Source organism: Nuphar pumila, chromosome 3 (genome assembly GCF_984573655.1).
Source record: "Nuphar pumila chromosome 3, dmNupPumi1.hap1.1, whole genome shotgun sequence".
In the NCBI taxonomy this organism is placed as follows: Eukaryota; Viridiplantae; Streptophyta; class Magnoliopsida; order Nymphaeales; family Nymphaeaceae; genus Nuphar; species Nuphar pumila.
Genome location: NC_143251.1, coordinates 21934049 through 21954363, shown reverse-complemented (window position 1 = coordinate 21954363; position 20315 = coordinate 21934049). Strand labels below are relative to the sequence as shown.

General features: G+C 38.1%; 1 pseudogene across 1 annotated transcript; it reads left to right on the top strand.

Moving 5' to 3' along the window:
* Nucleotides 1–10800: 10800 nt before the first annotated feature.
* On the top strand, nt 10801–13838 carry LOC149842256 (F-box protein AFR pseudogene; annotated as a pseudogene). The gene is made up of 2 exons (XR_016430767.1): nt 10801–11312; nt 12193–13838. The product of XR_016430767.1 is annotated as an F-box protein AFR pseudogene (transcript).
* Nucleotides 13839–20315: the final 6477 nt, after the last annotated feature.

Sequence of the window (20315 nt, the reverse complement as noted above, 5' to 3'; positions counted from 1 at the left end):
TACAATTTTTATGACACCCTTATAACACATATACATATCATTGAATCACTATGAAAGTTTTTTGACAACCTTAGAACACATATATGCATGATTGAATCAATATGAAGTTTTTTGACAACCTTAGAACACATATATGCATGATTGAATCACTATGAAAGTTTTTTGACAACCTTAGAACACATACAAGTATGCTTTCATCACTATGAAATTGTTTTACTGCCTTAGAACACACATATGCATGATTGAATTACAATAAAATTTTCTTTAAAACACATATATGCATGATTGAATCAATATATATATTTTTTACTGCCTTAGAACACATATGAGCATGATTGAATCACTATGAAAGTTTTTTGACAACATTAGAACACATATAAGGATGATTTCATCACTATGAAAGTTTTTTGACTGCCTTGTAACACATATATGCATGATTGTGATACATAACACATTTATTTGACAACCTTATAAACCATATATGCATGCTTGAATCACTGTGACGTTCTTTGACAACCTTAGAACACATATCTGCATGATTGAATCACTATACATTTTTTTCCAGTCTTAGAACACATATCTGAATTTTGTTAATGTCATTTAGTTTATTGCTAGTCTACGTGTCATTCAGCCATTTACTTTGTTGCATTAGATTAGGTTCATTGCATATAATTTATTTTATTATATTTTGTTTATAAATACTAACATTTTGGTTCTCTTATAGGATGCTAGAGATGATCAGCATAGAGGAGCTGATGGAGGCATGAAGGGAGGGGCAGATCGAGAAAATGAAGAGGATGACGCCCAGAATCTTGGCGAGGATTAGATTCATGTGTTTAATTTGTTTGACGTACTTGTAACTCATTATAACTTGGCAAGGACTGTATTTGGTTGTTTAACTTAGAACTTGTGTTAATTTTGTTTCACCTGTATATGTATTTTTTATGTGTACTTTGTTTTTTATAAGCAGGTTATATGAATTGTATAACAATAAATTTTTCTCGAGTTTCAGAATATTTCAATTTTTTTTTTTAAATTAGCGATGGATTAGCGACAGATATTATCCGTCGTTACTCCATCTCCAATTTAAATCAGTCATTGGTTTGCGATGGAATTTAAGCCATCGCTAATGTCCGTCACTAAATTGGCAATATATACGTATCCCTCGTTACAGATTAGCGACAGATTAAATTCCATCACATAACCAAATCAGTCTCTATTTAGCAACGGATTCACGACGGACATGATCCGCTGTGAATCCGTCGCTAAGTAGCGATGGATTGACGACAGATAAATTTTGCCGCAGTTTAGCGACTAGGGTTATGCGACGGACGCTATCCATCGCTCAACACATTAGCGACGAATTTTGTAATGGATTAGCGATGGATAGCATCTATCGCTAATACACATTTTTCTTGTAGTGTAATGAGCCTCTAGTATATATATTTGTTGTGTTTATAGGCGATGAACTAGGCTTGGTATATGTTTTTGATGACGATGATGTAGAAGTGATGCTATTTATTGGCAACATTTACTTAGTGGTTCACATTGTGTAACAAGAAGTAGTTAGAAGGGATGTAGAACAATCTATTGAGGTCAGTGTGTTATCGAACATCAAATTGTCCCAAACAGTAAATGATGTTGATGAACCAAACAAGTAACTGTCTCAAATAATAAATGATAATAATGTCATACATGTCAAGAACATGCAGTTGCTCAAACTAGTTAGGAATATAAATGTTGGACCTATATACAATGAAGAACTTCCACGAACAATTGAGGGTGTACATCAACATTGGATCACTAGAGAGGATGTGAAACCACGTGAGCATCTCAATTCTAGTGATCTGCATCCCATCAATGATGTTCAAATGATATATGGGAAGCCTAAATGTTGGTATGTTGTGTGAGTTTTATGAACATTTGTTGGGCTTTAGAAATGTTTTAGGTTTACTATGTTCTCGATAGATGAGTTCTCTTTCACAAAAGAGCAGTTGACAATCTTTGATGTGAAGGCATCTCAGTTGTATGAATAGTTGCATATGGAAAGACTTAACGATTGCGAATAATTTTAGTGGCTATCAATAGAGTCCAATGATTGAGAGGTTGCTATTGGAAAAAGGTTTAATGATGTCGAGCATTACCGTGAATTTCTGAAAGATCATGTGATCAGAAACAACTATAAAATAAAATTTAAGAAGAGATAAATAATGAATGCATTTTAAATTCTGGATTATGTTTTAGATATAATTTTGACTGATTTTGTGACGTTTTGAAATTCTGGATGTTTTTAGGTTTGTATATTTAACTTCATTCTAGGTTTAATGTTTCGTAATAAGAACATGAGCAAAATGTAGAAAATTAGCATGTTAAGAAGAAAATCGCAAATATTGGTCATTAATCATAATTTTTTTGCAAACTTCCTCATCATTGTTTGCAAATGTTTTTTGCAGACTTACTCATCCTCGCAAATAATGGTTATTGTTCGCAACTTAGAGGTTACAGTTAAAAAAAAATTGTAGCTTTTTTATATGATATTATAACATTTTTTATGCGAAGTAACTCAAGTATTTGCGAGGTTTAGATGTTCAAGTTTTAAAAAAAAATCACTATTTTTTGTGCGACATTATTATATTTTTTATGTGAAGTAAGTCAGGTATTTGCGATATTTAGAGGTTCGAGTTTAAAAGAAAGTTCACGCACACTTATTTTATGCAATTTTTATAATTTTTTTATGTGAGGTAACTCAAGTATTTGCAAGGTTTGTCGGTTCAAGTTTAAAAAAAAATATAGACTTTTTTATGTGAAGTTATTATATTTTTTTAGTGAAGTAATTCAGGTATTTGCATAGTTTGGAGGTTCAAGTTTAAAAGAAATTTCACAGATTTTTTATGCGATGTTATTACATTTTTTATGCAAAGTAACTCAGGCATTTGCGAAGTTTGTCGGTTCGAGTTTGAAAAATTTTTTGCAAAGTTTTTATGCAAATTTAAGATTTTTTTATGCTATAACTCAGGTATTTGCAATGTTTGGAGGTTCGACAATTTAAAAGAAAGTTCTCCCATACTTTTTTTATGCGAATTTTGTAAATTGTTTATGCGAGGTAACTCAAGTACTTGCGAGGTTTGTCGGTTGAAGTTAATTTTTTTTTTGCAGATTTAGATTTTTTATGCAATGTTATTTCATTTTTTATGCAAGGTAACTCAAGTATTTACAACTTCATTTCAATGATTTACAAAACAATCAAAAATAAAAATCACTACTTTAGATCCCTCAGTCGTGGTTATAGTTGCTCATTCACCTTAGCGTAGTTTTCTATGACCACAACTTGATGTTGTATAATGGCTGAAGAGATTACAACAGGTGTTTCTTTCAGCACACTGATTTCAGCATCATTTGCAGCAAGCATATCCTTTAATTGCCTGATCTCTACCATCGCAAGAGCCAATTGAGTGTTTGCTCCACTTGCATTTTTTCTGCGCTTTTGGCCACACTCCTCCTCCTCCTTTTTCTCCTCCTCGGCTCTCCTTTCAGAGATACTACCTTCATCATGATGAGAAGCTACGTCTTCGTTATCACCAGCAACTATGATAGAAGACAAACGGATGTCTTGGTCGCTCTCGTACTAGTCTGTAAGTTTCAATTGAAATAGGGTAGGGTAATCGTTTGACTTATCCTTGATTGTTATCGGGACAATTTTGCTAACTGCACCAGGACCATCGGTTCGTTGCTGAACATAGCCAAATTACCAAACCACTCGGTTGGCCATTTGGTGCTCCACTTCATTCATATTGTGCAACGAAATATCTTTTCTCACCATAGCCTTTGATTGCATAATGACATCTTAGTTTTCCTCCTCCTTACCCACATCTTCATAGGGGCACCACTTTACCTTCCTAATGAAATTTCATTCATGGTTAATCATATATTGCATTATTTAAAAACATGTATGACATTTTAACAAAAAATATACTTACATCCATCCTCATCAGTTTTTGTAATTTCTTGAAGTACTGGTCACAACCATATGATAATAAGACTTCCTTCAACAAGGTGCATCTTCGTTGATATTTTGTCTCCACATTGCGAGACGTAGAAATTTATGGGCAATCTGACCTCTCAGGGGCCTTCCAACATATATGTTCTCCCATAACCAAACCTACAAAGATTCATATAAGGATTATCACATACCAACATAGTAAATTACATTAAAAAATATAAAATGCAACTAAATAACTAATATTTTAGCTTACAACAACAGTTTAAGTAAATAAAAGAGTAACTACCTCCAATAAGACCAACATGTTGGCAAATTTTACTTTTTTGACCTTCACGCTATTCAAAGAGGTATAAAGGTGTGCAAGAGTAGCTGCCTCCATGCGTATTCCTCGATGCGATCCAAGATCGCCACCAAATTAACATAGAAACAATGGATTGACGTCCACAGTTGTCAATGAATAAACTTGTGCCAAAGAAGTAGAGCAAGAATGCTCTCATATCCTTCTCCTAGGTACTACCAGCCTTTCCTCTAGCACACAGTAGTTTGTCCTTCATCTTTCTCGCCATTGTGGGGTCATGGTAATTCCTTAACCATGCTAACTTTAGCCTTTTTTCTTCAAAGGCACCATACTTCGCTCCTAAAACCATGGTAGTCAACTGCTTATGATTTTCCTAGGGATGATAGTGGACCGAGGGGAAATGGGGGCTGCTCCACCTCGCCCCATTTGGACCAGGGATGAAGGACATAAAACGAGGATGGAGGCCGGGATGAAGGTTAAAATCAAAACCCGTGCAGGGATGGAGGTGGGGATGGACTTATGCTTTTCCCCACCCTGCCTTGCCCTGCCCCACCCTGTCCCCGTCCCTGTCCCCATCCTCATCCTCGATCCCAGTTAGTAAAATGCTAAAATAGTCTTTAGGGATGGCAGTGGATTGAGGAAAATGGGGCCCTGCCCCGCCTCGTCCCGTTTGCACCGGGGATGGAGGACATGAAACAGGGATGGAGGTTAAAATCAAAACCCGTGTGGGGATGGAGGAGGGGATAAAGGGCAGAATTTTTAGAGGGGCGGGGGTGGAGATCTTGTACCCCCTCACCCTGCCCCAGTCCACTGCCATCCCTAGATTTTCCCACCACTGACCACTCATTGTCACCCCGTGATGCTTCAATTCAGTGATTCGTACCACATCATCCAACGTGATGGTCATATGCATATCTCCAAATAAGAAGGTATTAATTTTTAGATTTCAAATATTCACCACGACCTTTAAGAGGGGGTGACTAATCTTCCTTGGTGAGATCTTGAAGAAACTTTATAAATGTATACCATCAAGTATTTTCTTCTTGTCCTCCGAGAGAGCTTGAAACCATTGTCGTGCTTCAAACTAATAGAAGTGGTACATGCAATTGTCATCGGCTTGTAACACCTGTTCAGAAGCATCAGACCTTTCCCTCTTCGAGAAAATCCTTGGAGCTTGCACTTTCTTCTCGACATTTGCCCCTTGTTGCAATATCTTTGACCCTTGCTGAGCTGCCTTCTCTCCTTATTGAGAAGCGTCCTCCCGTTGCACAACTACCTCCAACCCTGACTGAGAAGCATCTGACCATTGTGCAATTTGATCCTCCCCTTGCTTAGGTTCATCCTCTACTCTTTTATCATCTACATTCTCAATAAGGGGAGAATGCAACTCAACTACATCTTCAGCATCCAAGTGAGTGCATGGCCCAAACAAATGCTCATTCACTTAGTCCCCCTCCTTAAATGCTTCGGGAATAAGAGACATCATTATGACAACAACCCCTTCATCCATTTTTTCGGATGGTGTTTGCGGTTGCTTCTTATAGAGGCATAACTTTTGTCTTGCATTTTCTGTGGTAAACATCTAGAAACTTTTGTTTCAGGCACTATTAACACAAAGACGGTGAGGGTATGACCTTTTCTCTCCAAGTTTCAAGACATTCACATACTTCATGGTACAATGGAAGAAGGACAACATAATTCATGGACACAGGATTTTCAATTGCCATAACGCCAAAAAAAGGTCATCGAAACGCCAAAAATAGTTGCCAAATTATTTTGGAGACCACAAAGAAAACCCTAGATTATGCGAAAATAACACTAGAATGCGAGCCCTAGAATATGTGATGTCTTGGCTACTACTATTTATATAGCATAAAAGAGACCAAGGGTCGGTTTGAGTTTAAAAGACAGTTCACATACTTTTTATGTGAATTGCCTATAGTTTTTTATGCGAAGTAAGTCAGGTATTTGCGATGTTCGGAGGTTCAAGTTTAAAAGAAAGTTCATTCACACATAGTTTATGTAAATTTAGTAAAAAAATTTATGTGAGGTAACTCAACCATTTGCGAGGTTTGGAGGTTCGAGTTTTAAAAAAAAAGCACAACTTTTTTATGTGTATTTTTAAATTTTTATGCGAAGTAACTCAGGTATTTACACAGTTTGGAGGTTCAAGTTTGAAAGAAATTTTATGGATTTTTATGTAATGTTATTAGATTTTTTTATGCGAAGTAACTCAGGTATTTGCGCAGTTTGTCAGTTCGAGTTTAAAAGAAATTTCATAATTTTTTTTATGCCAAATTAAACATTTTTTATGTGAAGTACTCGAGTATTTACGATGTTTGGAGGTTTGAGAGTTTAAAAAAAGGTTCTCTCATACTTATTCAATGTAATTTTTGTAAATTGTTTATGCAATGTAACTTAAATGCTTGTGAGGTTTGTCAGTTTGAGTTAAAAAAGAATTTGCAGATTTTTTATGTGACGTTATTATATTTTTTATGCGAGATAACTCAAGTATTTGCAAGTTTTATCGGTTTGAGTTAAAAAAATTATAGATTTTTTATCTAACGTTATTTCATTTATTATGCGAAGTAACTCAAGTGTTTGTGAGGTTTGTCAGTTCGAGTTAAAAATAATTTCACAGATTTTTTATGTGATTTTATTATATTTTTTTATGTGAGTTAACTTAAGTATTTGCGAGGTTTGTCAATTCAAGTTAAATGAAAAATGTACAGATTTTTTATGCAATGTTATTATATTTTTTATGCGAGGTAACTTAAGTATTTGCGATATTTGTCGGTTCGAGTTTTAAAAAAAGTTTGCTCATACTTATTTTATGCGAATTTGACAAATTTTTAATGTGCGGTAACTCAGGTATTTGCGAGGTTTCGAGGTTTGAGTTTTCATCAGAAAACCAAGATCATTTTTCGCTGCCAAGTGGTGGATTCTCTAATCGCGACATAATTCGCCATACATGCACCATCGGAGGATCCATCAAAGATTGGTTTTTGACAGGGTGATGAAGATTAAGCATCGGCTGAGGTGATGACTAAGGCGTTTTTGGTGAAGATGGAAGAAATGTGCATATAGAGAAAATTTACACCGAAAACGATAATTGCAGAAGCTAAAAAGGTACTAAAAATAACAATATTTACGATTTTAGGCAGTCAACGGATTTCAGAAATTGCAAGGTATTTCAGGAAACAAGTCATTTTTGCTGTACAATACGGTTATTTTTTGTTTTATTTTCATGTGCTTATCACTTGGATTTCTATTGCCGAGAAAACTCCAGGGCCCTGATCTTTGACATTAATTATGATGATGCAAGAAGATGGTTAATTTCATGAGAAACAGGTCAGATCTAGTGAGTTAGGCCTCTCCAAAACTCAGGGCAGTCCATAACTGTCCGAGTCCAACAAGATCACGTCGTAAAAAACAAGTTATTTTTCCAAAAATATGCCTCATCGGAACCGTTATCTTCTATCATGACGTTGCGAAGGGGACTTGGCACGATATATATTTTGTCAAACTGTGCATCAGTCGGCACGTTACAAACAGGTTAAAAACACGTTCAATTGATTTTTATTTTATATAATTCCAAAACATAATTTCATATTTTCAAAGACACGTGCAAAACAATTTTTATTCCGTTATCATGATTTGAAAAAGGAACCTTAATTCATTTGAGTCCGACTGTTAGAGCCCAAAGCAAAGCTGCTTCAAAAATTTCTAAAAACTTTTTGAAATCACGTGATTTGTTGGTAAGATTTTCACATGCCATGAAAAATCTCAATAGTCTCACGAGATCTTTAAAATCCCACCTAGCTACTTCCAAGTTCCAGTCTATCACTATCACTGTATTTTGATGACGAGGAGCCCAAGCCTGAGCTGAATATGAATCCAAATATTAGTGGGGGTGATTATCTCCATGGCGTCATTACGAAAATCAGATTAAACGGATTTGGATTCATACAGATATCCTACCTGAACCCGAAAAGTTAATATCCCTGGACCTACTATGTCACTAACATACTGGACAAGTGATATGGGTTTAGGGATGGCAGTGCACCGGGGGGGGGGGGGGGGGGGGGGGAGGGTTACAAGGTATCCATCCCCGTCTCAAAAAGTTAACCTTCATCCCCAGTCCATCCCCGTGGTGGGGGGGACTTTGGACCTCCACCCCCGCCTCGTCTCAAACTAATTATCCCCATCCCCGCCTCTGCCCTGTCCTATCTCCGTCCCCACCCCGGCACTGCCCAGTGATTTCAGGAATGATATTAGGCTTACTGTTATTATTTTCAAGTAGCAGAAACACAAAAAGTTTTAAGAATAACAGAATTTCAAAAAAACTATGAAAAAAAAATGGTAGTACAGAAAGGTAGGAACGAGTTGCATTTATAAAGGGCAATAGGAAATGTCAATACATGGATGAAAGAAGGGCAGTGTATCTGCATAGAAAGAGTGAGGGTGATGAAAAAAAGAAGACTGATGGCATGAAGAAAAATACTTTGGTGGAAGGAAAGACAAATTTAGAAAAGGGAACATGGGATAAGAAAAATAAGGAAATAAGAGAAAGGTTTTTACCAAACGTGTTTATGCAGTCAGACCTTTGTAACCTTTACCCCACTCTGATGTCATTAGAAGGTGATGGCGCCGATGGTGGACGAGTGCGATGGAGGTGATGGCTGGTCCCGATCTATTCTCTGAGACGAGTGCGATGGATGTGTTTGGCATCGATGGTAGACGGAGAGAGGGCCGGCGATGATGGTCACCAACGGTGATGGAAAACCTTCATCGTCGTTGGTGGACAAATCTGTCACCGATGATGATGGTCGTCGATGGTGGACAGAGAGAGAGAGAGTTGAGGGCCGACGAACATGGTGCAACACGATTTAGGGTTAGTAAGTTAGTATATATTATTGTGGTTTTTTTGTAATTTTATTAGTTAGGTTTAGGTATTTTAGTAATATTATTAACGGGGATGGGATGGGATGGGGTGTGGTGTGTGTGTGTGTGTGTGTGTGTGTGTGTGTGTGGGGGGGGGGGGGGGGGGGAGTGTAAATCCATCCCTGCACGGGGATGAATTTAGACCTTCATCCCCGCCTCCATCCCCATTTCATGCCCTTCATCCCCGGTCCATACCGGCGGGGTCCCATTTTCCCCCAGTCCACTGCCATCCCTATATGGGTTCGACTCCCAAGTTTGATTTTTTTTTAGAAAATAGGACAAGAGGGCTTGAAGTTTTTTAAAAAAAAATTCAATAAAAACTATTTTTTGATATTTTAATAATAAAATATTTTTAATAATTAAAATAATATTTCAAAAACATTAATATTATTACAAATATTAAAATAATGGATGTACGTGTCCCTTTGATTCTCTCTCTCCATTTGATGGAGGATATGATGAGTTATGGAGTTTTCCCAAAGTAGTAGGCCCCCATTAACACCCATGAAGTTGTTGTAATCCTCTACAATTTCACATTGAATGTTTCTCAAATGGGTTGACGAGTAGAGCTTGTTGCTATTTCAAGGTGTTAATGGAAAGCATTGTTGTTAAAATCGGTTTACTAGGTAAATCAGTTTCTTAAGAAAAATGAAAGAATCAAATCGTTTTTTAATTGGAGCATTTAAAATTTGATTTTTATTCAAAACTCAAGAAAATACAAAAATAAAATATTATAAAGAAAATAAATGAAAAATTAATAAAAATAATAGATGGCAATATTGACAACATTCATAAAGATGATACTTTAAAAGCATCATCACAACCATCCCCAAAAAAGTTTGGTGAGGTGGAAGGGCCTTGGCCACTAGCTTGGTGGTTAGGTTTCATTCTCATAAGTATCAAACTCCTTGCATTAATGAGAGCAAGCTATAAAAGTCAAGGGATAAACCTCCCTGAGCCATGGGTTTACACGGTCGAGAAAACAACCATAGGTATGACAGACTTAGCCAGTGCGACCAAGTCCCTGATCCTGAAAGTGGTTTTCCCATTCTTCAAGAAAAAAAGTAGCATCACAACCCATTAAATAAAACACATTACCCATTTAAAATTAAAACTAATTCAATGAAAAATCAATCAATTTTGGTTGATTTTCGGGGGGGGGGGGGTGTTCGAATTGACCCTTGTTTTGAATCGGCTAAAAGTCGACCCGATCTGAAATGAGCTGATTCAGACCCATTTTGCTTAATAAGTTAGGTGTTTATATTAAAAGTTTAAAATCTTAAGCGGTTAGACGTAATTTCACCACAAATGAGGCTCTTATACGTAAATTTTTCTTTAAAAAAAACTCGAGGAGAGAGAGAGAGAGCAACCACAACCACAAAACAAACAAAAGGGTAACTATCGCGGCCGCCTTTTCTCATCGCAGACGCAGCCTGCACTGGGTCTGTGAGAGAGAGAGAGAGAGAGAGAGAGAGAAAGAGAGAGGTGAATCGGGGGACGGAATCCCCGCCCAACAAGTCGCCTACAAAAACCCAACCAGCAACCCACCAGTAACACTCCCCTACCCCCTAACCCCTTCATCGTCTCCCCAACCAGAATCTCTCTCTCTAGATATCTCTCTGTGAAAACGAAATCCCAGCTCGGCCAGAGTTAGGATCTTGGGATTCCCAGCCGGAAACCGGCCAACAGACCTCAGATCAACGGCCCATCCCCCTTGTCGTCGCGTTGCTCCTTGTTCTTAGACCGTTTTCTTTATTGTTATATATTTTTTTGCCCAAGGGCAACTCTCTCTTTCCCTCTCCCCCACTAGCTGGGCCAGAGCCCGGATCTAGGGAATCGAGGCGGGAAACCCGCGAAGCTACATCAGATCCACCGGCGACTGCGGATGCTCTTGTCGCGTTGCTCCTAATTCTCCCATCTTTTTCCATTTTAAGCCCATCCTCACCCGCCTTAATTCCCTGAGAGAGTAGATGCGGTTTCTACAAGGAGAGGAGGGCGTGGAGGTAGACGCGCAGGCCGCAGAGAGTTGAAGGGAGAGCTGCTCTTTCTCCCTATCTTTGGCCCAAAACAGTAGGCTTTCCTTCAACTCTTTCTCTTCTAGTTTTTCTTTCGTTGAATGAATCACACGCGTAGGCAGAGAGAGAGAGAGAGAGAGAGAGAGTTTCCTACTTTATGAATAGTGAAAAGGGGGAAGAGTGTAAAGGAAAATTAGAAGATGACTGTAAAGTATATTTTTTTTAAATCTTCTTTAAGTTAATTTAATAAAGGGCAGGGGAGCATTCTTGTAGATCTGCCTTCCTTTGGATTAAAATATTGTGGAGCTTCTATCTTCTTCGTGGCTTCTTTAATCATTTCTTCTCAGAGATTTCGAGGCATTAGTATTTCGTTTCCGCCTCGAGCTCCTCTCCTCCATGATATCAAACACAGCGAGTCGGTTTGAAAAAAGAAAAATTCGATTGGTCTTGTTCGGTTTTTTAAATCAGTTTTTTTCACGGCGGCAGTAAAGTCTCAAAACCAAATCCAAGAAGCCAAATAAAGAATGATCGCTAAATAAACTGGGTTAGCCATGTGCTTTCATCTCTTTTTTTTATGTTTGGTTCGGAATTTCGTTTCCCCTACTTTTTTTACTGTTTTTCTCATCTTAATGTGTTAGAAAACGCAACAATTCAATTGAAAAGCTTTCCCAAGAAACTCTTTTCTCATGCGTAAGAGAAGAGCCTTTTCCCGTACCCCAGCAACCAGTTAAGCCTCAAAGCTAACCGGAGTCAAGCGTCTCCGAATCGAACCGGTTCATAACTTGACGCCAAATAGCGGTTACCTATCACTTTCCGTTGCTTAATTTGCTTTTTGATGTGTGGGAGAGAGCCCTCTCTCATCTCATTTTCTTCTTTTAAAGCGCACCAATTCCGCAATTCTAACCATCCTTTGCTTTCCGTTTGCTCAATTGCAGAAAGGAAGAATAAAGAAAGAAAAAGGTGAGGTCGGGATTCCGAAGAAGAAAGGGGGAGGAAGAAGAAGAGAAGAGATGACGCTCCCTCTCTCGGACTTCCCAAACGCCAAAGCCGACGTCCCCCTGGAGGCGCCATCCCTCATCCCGGGGCTCCCCGACGACGTGGCGGAGCTCTGCCTGCTCCGCCTGCCCTTCCCCCACCACACCGCCGCCCGCTCAGTCTCCTCCTCGTGGAACAGGGCCATCTCCCACCCTTCCTTCTCCCTCTCCAAGCAGACCCTCGACCTCTCCCTCCCTTACCTCTTCGTCCTCGGCTTCGACCCTTCCTCCACCACCGCCGCCCTCCATTGCCACGCCTTCAACCCCCGCTCCTCCCTCTGGCTACAACTCCCCGCACCGCCTTGCTCCCACCTCTCCCCTCCCTCCTCTGCCTCCGCCTCCCTCATCGACCGTGGCGCACTCTTCGTCCTCGGCGGTGCCCGCGCCGACACCGACTCCCCCGTCCCAACCCTCTTCAAGTACACCACCGCCACCAATTCGTGGTCCCCCTCCGCCCCCATGCCTACCGCCCGGTCCTTCTTCTCCGCCGCAACCGTCGCCGGGAGGATCGTCGTCGTCGGGGACGACCCCGGCGCCGACGCCTACGACCCGTCGACCGACCGGTGGACGCGCGCGGCGGTGTCGAGGCTCTCGCCGTACGACGTGGCGGTGGTGGGGAGGAAGATGTACGTGACGGAGGGGTGGGCGTGGCCGTTCGACTTCCTGCCGAGGGGCGGAGTGTACAACGCGGAGAGGGACGAGTGGGAGGAGATGAGGGTGGGGATGAGGGAAGGGTGGACGGGATCGAGCGTGGTGGCTGACGGGAGGCTGCTGGTGGTTTCGGAGCACAGGGGGACGAGGGTGAAGGCGTACGTGGAGGAGAGGGACGATTGGGAGTACGTTGGAGGGGGTGGGGTGCCGCTGGAGGTGAGGCGTCCGCTAGCGCTGGCCGCCGCCCAGGGGAGGCTCTACGTCGTTGGGAGCGGGCTGACCGTCGCGGTGGGCACGCTGAGTAGGGACAAGTCCGGGCTGCGACTCGAGTGGCAGGTCGTGGAGGGCCCTCCCCAGTTCAAGACCTTGGTCCCCACCGCCGCTCATGTCCTCCATGCTTGACCTTTCCTTTTGTACTTCCTCTTCCTTATCCTCTCTAGTCTTTCTCTCCCTTTGGCTTTTGATGAGTTTCCTGCCATCATAGAAGGTGATGCATTTCTACTGAGCTGGTGGCTAGAGGAGAGAGAAACATGGTTCTGTAGTAAGCAAGATAGACCAGCCAGATAAAAAGAAAGGGGGCTCTGATTCATTCTCTACTCTTTACCCAGTGGTTGTTGAGTTACAATGATGGGAGAATGAATCGAATCTTTGATGTTTGGTTTGAAACGCTTGGAATGACTGCCGTATATGGACTTTCTGTAATAAAATGAGAAGCACCGTGCTGCTGAGAATCTTGTTCACCCCGAGTTGAGAAAAGAGAGTTGCTTTTTTGTTTTACTCGTGATATGAGATGTATATAGCGAAGTGAAAATTCAGAGCTTTTACGTTCCCTAGAGATTTTCCGTTGAATTCCAGATCAAATACTAAATTACTAATCAAAATTTACATTTGCGTTACTCCTGACTCTCTGACATGCTGCTTTTCGATTCGCTGTTTTTATCTACAGAAGTCATCACGTCACGTGATCAGAAGGGAACTTCTTGGACCCACATTTCATTGACAGCCATGTGGGTGGGGTACCAATAATTTCCTAAGTCGTCCAGGACACAATGAGCTAGACGTTCCATGTTCTTTTTTTTTTTTTTACTAAACATGCATGGTCTACGAACTAGGAGAGCTTGTATTGTATGTAACTGATTATTTATGCATTCCCGGTCTTGCTTAATGCCTTTGAACATCAGATGCAGTGCAAAACATACCATCCAATTCATTCCAGGTGCATCATCACTTGATCAAGTGTAGTTCTTACGCTTTGGAATGATCTGATCTTTGAATGGCCACATAAGCGTTAACAGGATCCCCCGGCACATGATTTCAAGCTTTAATAATAGGGATAAGTCTCTGGTGTGCACGGGCTTGCAGTGCCAATGAGTCGAAAATTCACAGGTGCAAATTGTTTCGACTCGATGTGTCACAGTAGATGCGATTTGCATATTCTGTGAGAAACGGCTGTTAGATCGGTGGATTCTAGAGGTGTCAATGGGTCGGGGTTTGGTTCAGAACTCGAACCAAACCCAGACCTCAACCCTGTCCAATTGGAACCAATATAAGAGAAATAGTACCTGGATCCTATAAGGATTACATGAACCAGACCGGACCATACCCAGTAAAATAAAAAAATTTTAATCATTTTACATTGAAAAATTGCGGATTTTAGTCGGAACATGGGTCCAGCATGAAATTTCACAAACCATAACGCAATTCATATATTAATCGGACCTTCTTATTTATTACCAAACCCTGTCCCTATAGGGTTTGGTACGGGCTGGTTTCGGGTCAAACCCGACCATTGGCACCCCTACAGGATTCCAATGTGTGAACAGGTTTTTCTGGCAATTAAAAAATCAACTGCCAAAAGTGTTTTCACACACACACACACACACTATATATATATATATATATATATATATAACACGATCCAAAGGGCCAATCCTTGGCAAGTTGATCGACTATATTGAACACATCTATGGTGTCAAATTGAGTCAATAACCCACACCTATGAGTTTTGGATCATTGACACTGTGTGGGTGTGGGCACCAGATAATTATCCTAATAATAGGAGGTTTTATACAGATATTATTTAGCATATATTTACACACCATGTTAAAAAGCAAAGTTCGGGAAAATCTGATATGTATCCACTGAATTGGACCTATTATGTTTTAAAAACTGCTTTGTGATCACTGAGGGGCCCATGTTTTCACATGAAACGTGGGTCCACTAACAAGCATTGCTAGCATCATCCACATGCTTTTAAAAACTCCTGTTTATACTTGTGACAGTGACCTTTACAATGGGAAGATTAGGTTGTGTTTGGTTTGGATAAAAAGCCAGGCTGATCTTCAACAGGCAATTTGGATTGCTTTCTTTCTGGATTTTCAACTGGCCTTAAATGAAATGAGATGGCCTTGGCACTCAACAAGAAACAATAGTAGTGGGCCAAGCACACTCAACTGCCATGTGCCGGATTCCCTTGGTGTCACGCCTCGCAGGGAGGGAGAGAGATCAAGAGAGAGGGGAAAAGTGTGTTAGGTGAATCAGGGTGCAGCTAAGCTTTAACTTTGATGATGATTATCAAGAGAGAGAGGAAAAAAGTGTGTTAGGTGAATCAGGTTGCAGCTAAGCTTTAACTTTTATGATGATTATCATCGTCACACCCTCCTTAATCATCACACCCTCCTTGTCCTTATCATCCACGATTGAGCTAAAGATTTGCATGATCGTTTTTTTTTTTTAATCAATAGATTAAAAGTAGTGCTCCACATACCTCGCTGGAAAGATAGCATAATGCTCATGTTTGCTGGAAAAGTAGCTGGTCTACAGTATATATATATATATAGGCTACTATTGAAGTTAAAGAACTAACGAGTAAAAATATTTTTTCTCCAAAAATTTCCAAATTTTTGTAGATCAAATGTTACTTATGTGATATGCATGGTTTGTTTAGTAGAAAACTTGTTTTGAATCATGTAATTATGACAAGTAACTAGGTTTTTAAAGAGGTTCAAAAATCAAGGGCACACAATCTGCCAAAATTAGTTTCACTCAAACTATCACATTTTTACATCAGAAAAACACTTCAAGGCTTGATCCCTAGCAAACAAATCATGCTAAACACATCTATGTAGTTAGATTCAGTAGATATAACTTGCACGGTTGCACCTATGATTTATAGTTCATTAGTTCCTTACCTTCATTAGTTGCAAATATTTTTCCTATATACATCATAATGTTTCAGTAATGACACCATTACATAAAAACAAATTTGGATCTATTATGCACAAGTTGTTTTGATCCAAACCAACCTCATATGGATGGATTCAACATGTTCAAAATAGTGGAAATCGGCTTTGAGATAATGTTTTTTCGATGAAAAAACATGATTTTATAACCCGAGAAAGTATTGCACATTGTTAGCCTCTGATTTTTTAAGCCCTATGACATTTTACCTACATGTTGTAATCAAATGATTCAAAAGCTTATTCATACTAAGTGAAATATGTAGATCACATTTGTAAGGTTGGTTTTATGAAAAACAATCAAAAATAAAAAAATGAAAACAAAAAAACATTTTGTAGGTAATGGTGACATTAGCAAATAAAGCCCCATATATATAGTAGCCCATATCGTCGAATGCACGCAGCGCGTCCATTGTATTTTTTTGTGCAATTTTGTGCTTCAATGATAGTTGTGATTGCTGCTAAAAAAAGGTATTCCGTTGCTGATCATGCAGGATCAGCGGCGGAAAATCATCCGATCGTCATTAAACACTTTGTGTTTGATGATATGGTCGTCTCTCTCTCTCTCTATATATATATATATATATATAGAGAGAGAGAGAGAGAGAGAGAAATATGTAGATCACATTTGTAAGGTTGGTTTTATGAAAAACAAACAAAAATAAAAAAATGAAAACAAAAAAACATTTTGTAGGTAATGGTGACATTAGCAAATAAAGCCCCATATATATAGTAGCCCATATCGTCGAATGCACGCAGCGCGTCCATTGTATTTTTTTGTGCAATTTTGTGCTTCAATGATAGTTGTGATTGCTGCTAAAAAAAGGTATTCCGTTGCTGATCATGCAGGATCAGCGGCGGAAAATCATCCGATCGTCATTAAACACTTTGTGTTTGATGATATGGTCGTCTCTCTCTCTCTCTCTCTCTCTCTCTCTCTCTCTCTCTCTATATATATATATATATATATATATATATATATATATATATATATATATATATATATATATATATTGGGTATGTATATTTTGGTAACCACCATAACTGATCGTTCACCCTTGACTTACATAGATGTAACATCCAAAAGTAAAAACTAACCTTTGGATCTTGATTAGAAGGATTTATTTACTATTTTCATGTCCTAAAGTTCTTTTTATGATGCCTTTTGAGTCATTTTTAAAGCATCCTCATCTTCGTGAATTGTGAACCATCAATTTTTTACCACCATGAAAATTAATCGAATAATGTACTAAAGATGATTAAGCCTACTAATATGTTTAATACATAATCCTAAACACACCTGTATGGTCAGATCTGACATTTGGAATCTAAATTCATGCAAGCAGGAGTATGTACCACCATGTGGTATCATGGTTCAAAAACATAATTGATTTTATCATTTGATTAAGCTGCGTATTTGGTAAAAATCATGCTAAACACGTCTTTATGGTCACATCCAACATAAGGTATAATGGTTTATAATCATACTCATAATCATTGTATGATTATAAACCATGATACCGCCTTATGTTGGATGTGACCAAAGACGTGTTTAGCATGATTTTTACCAATTAGTAGGAATATATATATATATATATATATATATATATATATATATATATATATATATATATATATATTATACAGAAATGGGTAGGTGCCCGACGCTTTTTGTGCCTACAACATGCCTACCAAGCTTGGATAGGGTTTTCAGGTTGTTTTTCAAAAATCTAACCTTACACATGTGTTCCACATCGATTTGCTAAAAAATCAGACTTGGATAATGTTTTTTTGAGAAAAAAAATGATTTTTTAAGCATTGAATATTTTTAAAAATTTTAGACCATTGATTTTTGAATCTTATAAAAATCTAACTTGTTGTTAGAATCGTACAATCCAAAAATCCACAGCAACAACAACAACAACGCCTTCATCTCAAACAATTGGGGTCGGCGATATGAACCAAAAAGAAAATCATTTTGGGTCCTCCACATGAATCCTTCTCCTCCAATCATTTCTATCCAATGTCATATCCTCGATGAGGTTCAAAGCCTTCATATCCTTTCTTATCATCTCCATCCAAGTCTTTTTAGTCCAACCCCGACCTCTTTTAGCTAATATATTTTTCCATTTCTCCATCCTTCTAACTGGAGCATCATTAGGCCTTCGCCGAATATGCCCAAACCATCGTAAAAGATTCTCACTCATCTTATTTTCAATGGGTGCAATGCCTACCTTCTTACGTATTTTCTCGTTCCGAATGTTATCTTTTAGTGTCTTTCCACACATCCATCAAAGCATATGCATCTCAGTTACACTCATTTTTTGAAAATGATGTCTCTTGGCAGCCCAACATTCTGTACCATATAGTAAAGCAGGTCTAATTGTCGTCCTATAAAACTTTTCCTTCAACCGCAATGGCATTCTACGATCTCACAACACTCTAGTTGCACTTTTCCATTTCATTAATCACCCAACCTTAATCCTATGATTTACATCTCCATCAATTTCTACATTCTTTTGAATGATAGATCCCAAATATTTGAAACAGTCATCCACCGCTATTTCTTGCTCACCAAGCTTCACTACACTCTCATCACTACTTCGTTGCTTACTAAACCAACATTTCATATATTCTATCTTACTGTTACTCAACGTAAAACCTCCATTCCCACAAAATCAAGCATGTAGATCACATATGTGTGGTCGCACCTACCCATCACTATATATATATATATATATATATATATATATATATATATATATATATATATATATATATATATATATAGAGAGAGAGAGAGAGAGAGAGAGAGAGAAATGCCTATGCTTTTTGTACCTACTAAGCTTGTTTAGGGGTTTTCAGGTTCTTTTTTATAAGTCTGATCCTATATATATATATATATATATATATATATAGAGAGAGAGAGAGAGAGAGAGAGAAATGCCTATGCTTTTTGTACCTACTAAGCTTGTTTAGTGGTTTTCAGGTTTTTTTTAAAAGTCTGACCCTATATATATATATATATATGCAATTCTCATATGTACGGAATCCCTTAGTGAAAAAATTGTTATTTTATATTTGTTAGTATTTTTCACATATAAGGATGTGATTTATATGTTTGGTTTAGTATAAACCAACCCTTCGATCCTTGTTTTTCCAATGTATATATCAGATTTTACTTAGTAAAAAAATCAATAACCTTCAATATACCAAAATTTCACACCGAAAAGGAAATCATATTTTTACATGAAATAAGTACAATTCAAAGGTCGATTCCTACTATATGGGCTACACATCCATGAGGTCAGATTTGGTCGAACCACCTCCCACTGAGTTTCAGCAAGGGTCTTCTGGTCCACAACTGTAGTAAATACATGAATAAATAAATAAATGTGTGTGAAAATATTGGCCACCCTGATCTATGTACCCTCTACTAGAAACACCTCTTCCATCATGTTTTCTTGATTTTTGTCTGATTGCATTATATAATCAGATCTTTTTAAGGTTTCAAAATTCAATAGTTCACAATGTGTTAAAATTTCATTATAGAGAAAATCATGTGTTTATACCACTTGATTAGAAGCGCATTATCTAGTAAATGAACTATATTATCTAGTAAATGAACTATATTGAACTCATCTCTTGGGTCAAGAACCAAAAGCTCTATCCAATGGCTGGAGGTTTCTTTGTGTTCTTTCTAGTCAAGAATTGGGGCTTCATAATCAGTAGATAATATAATAATACTTTTCTTTAATGTGTTTCTTCATTTATTGTTCAATATTTTTGCATTGATGAATTATATATACCAATCTTACCCAAATTTGGTAGTTAAATTCTACTGTGACAGTGATACTGTAGGGGTGGTCCTGATAAAAAAAAACTCGTCAATGGGATGATAAAAAGCTTAACACCTCCTTTTATATATATATATATATATATATATATATATATATATATATATATATATATATATATATATATATATATATATATATATATATATATATAATGATGGTTCTTCCTACAAAGTAAGGGTGTGGATAGTTTTAATTTTTATTTTTCAGTTCTTCTTTCAAAATATGACCTTATAGATGTGATCTATATGATTTGTTTAGTAGGATTCAGATTTTA